Here is a 2,500-nt window from a genome sequence, read left to right as displayed (position 1 = left end):
AGAGAAAGAGCGAGAGAGAAAGAGAGCGAGAGAGAAAGAGAGCGAGAGAGAAAGAGAGCGAGAGAAAAAGAGAGCGAGAGAAAAAGAGAGCGAGAGAGAAAGAGAGAGCGAGAGAAAGAGAGAGCGAGAGAAAAAGAGAGCGAGAGAAAAAGAGAGCGAGAGAAAAAGAGAGCGAGAGAAAAAGAGAGCGAGAGAAAAAGAGAGCGAGAGAAAAAGAGAGCGAGAGAAAAAGAGAGCGAGAGAAAAAGAAGCGAGAGAAAAAGAGAGCGAGAGAGAGAGCGAGAGAAAGAGAGCGAGAAAGAGAGCGAGAGAAAGAGAGCGAGAGAAAAAGAGAGCGAGAAAAAGAGAGCGAGAGAAAAAGAGAGCGAGAAAAAGAGAGCGAGAGAAAAAGAGAGCGAGAGAAAAAGAGAGCGAGAGAGAGAGCGAGAGAAAGAGAGCGAGAAAGAGAGCGAGAGAAAGAGAGCGAGAGAAAGAGAGAACGAGAGAGAGAGCGAGAGAGGGAGCGAGAGAGTGAGAAAGAGAGAGAGAGAGAAAAAGAGAGAGCGAGAGATAGAGAGAGAGAGCGAGAGAAAGAGAGAGCGAGAGAGAGAAAGAGAGCGAGAGAAAGAGAGAGCGAGAGAGAGAAAGAGAGAGCGAGAGAAAAAGAGAGCGAGAGAAAAAGAGAGCGAGAGAAAAAGAGAGCGAGAGAAAAAGAGAGCGAGAGAAAAAGAGAGCGAGAGAAAAAGAGAGCGAGAGAAAAAGAGCGAGAGAGCGAGAGAAAGAGAGCGAGAGAAAGAGAGAGCGAGAGAGAGAGAGAGAGCGAGAGAGAGAGAGAGAGCGAGAGAGAGAAAGAGAGCGAGAGAGAGAAAGAGAGCGAGAGAGAGAAAGAGAGCGAGAGAGAGAAAGAGAGCGAGAGAGAGAAAGAGAGCGAGAGAGAGAAAGAGAGCGAGAGAAAGAGAGAGAGAGAAAGAGAGCGAGAGAAAGAGAGCGAGAGAAAGAGAGCGAGAGAAAGAGAGCGAGAGAAAGAGAGCGAGAGAAAGAGAGCGAGAGAAAGAGAGCGAGAGAAAGAGAGCGAGAAAGAGAGCACGAGAGAGAGAGCGAGAGAGAAAGAGCGAGAGAGAAAGAGCGAGAGAGAAAGAGAGAGCGAGAGAGAGAGAAAGAGAGCGAGAGAGAGAAAGAGAGAGCGAGAGAAAGAGAGAGCGAGAGAAAGAGAGAGCGAGAGAAAGAGAGAGCGAGAGAAAGAGAGAGCGAGAGAAAGAGAGAGCGAGAGAAAGAGAGAGCGAGAGAAAGAGAGAGCGAGAGAGAGAGCGAGAGAAAGAGCGAGAGAAAGAGAGAGCGAGAGAGAGAGCGAGAGAAAGAGCGAGAGAAAGAGCGAGAGAAAGAGCGAGAGAAAGAGCGAGAGAGAAAGAGAGCGAGAGAGAAAGAGAGCGAGAGAGAAAGAGAGCGAGAGAAAAAGAGAGCGAGAGAAAAAGAGAGCGAGAGAGAAAGAGAGCGAGAGAGAGAAAGAGAGCGAGAGAGAGAAAGAGAGAGCGAGAGAGAGAAAGAGAGAGCGAGAGAGAGAAAGAGAGAGCGAGAGAGAGAAAGAGAGCAGAGAGAGAAAGAGAGAGCGAGAGAGAGAAAGAGAAGCGAGAAGAGGAGAAGAAGAGAGCGAGAGAGAGAAAGAGAGAGAGAGAGAAAGAAAGAGCGAGAGAAAGAAAGGAGCGAGAGAGAGAGCGAGAGAAAGAGAGAGCGAGAGAAAGAGAGCGAGAGAAAGAGAAGAGCGAGAGAAAAGAGAGCGAGAGAAGAGAGCGAGAGAAAGAGAGCGAGAGAAAGAAAGCGAGAGAAAGAGCGAGAGAAAGAGCGAAGAGAAAGAGCGAGAAGAAAGAGCGAGAGAAAGAGCGAGAAAGAAGAAGAGCGAGAGAAAGAGAGAGCGAGAGAAAGAGAGAGCGAGAGAAAGAGAGAGCGAGAGAAAGAGAGAGCGAGAGAGAGAGAGAGCGAGAGTGAGAAAGAGAGAGCGAGAGTGAGAAAGAGAGAGCGAGAGTGAGAAAGAGAGAGCGAGAGTGAGAAGAGAGCGAGAGAAAGAGAGAGCGAGAGAAAGAGAGAGCGAAGAGAGAAAAAGAGAGCGAGAGGAGAAAAAGAGAGCGAGAGAGAGAAAAAAGAGAGAGAGAGAGAAAGAGAGAGCGAGAGAAAGAGAGAGAGAGAGAGAGGAGGAGAGAAAAGAGAGAGCGAGAGAAAGAGAGAGCGAGAGAAAGAGAGAGCGAGAGAAAGAGAGAGCGAGAGAAAGAGAGAGCGAGAGAGAGAGAGAGCGAGAGTGAGAAAGAGAGAGCGAGAGTGAGAAAGAGAGAGCGAGAGTGAGAAAGAGAGAGCGAGAGTGAGAAAGAGAGCGAGAGAAAGAGAGAGCGAGAGAAAGAGACAGCGAGAGAGAGAAAAAGAGAGCGAGAGAGAGAAAAAGAGAGCGAGAGAGAGAAAAAGAGAGCGAGAGAGAGAAAGAGAGAGCGAGAGAGAGAAAAAGAGAGCGAGAGAGAGAAAAGAAGAGCGAGAG

At 48.7% G+C, this 2,500-nt stretch overlaps 1 protein-coding gene and 1 pseudogene across 2 annotated transcripts in view; one reads left to right on the top strand and one right to left on the bottom strand.

Annotated features, from left to right (window-relative positions):
• The window catches only part of rnf6 (ring finger protein (C3H2C3 type) 6), a 305,285-nt gene that overhangs the window by 180,716 nt on the left and 122,069 nt on the right, over nt 1-2,500 (bottom strand). The window lies entirely within an intron of this gene.
• Nucleotides 2,017-2,500, top strand: part of LOC121284401 — a 1,203-nt pseudogene continuing 719 nt past the window's right edge.

The sequence above is a fragment of the Carcharodon carcharias genome, chromosome 11, assembly GCF_017639515.1.
Source record: "Carcharodon carcharias isolate sCarCar2 chromosome 11, sCarCar2.pri, whole genome shotgun sequence".
Classification (NCBI taxonomy): domain Eukaryota; kingdom Metazoa; phylum Chordata; class Chondrichthyes; order Lamniformes; family Lamnidae; genus Carcharodon; species Carcharodon carcharias.
Note: the sequence above shows the minus strand (reverse complement) of the source record. Positions and strands in the feature narration are given on the sequence as shown.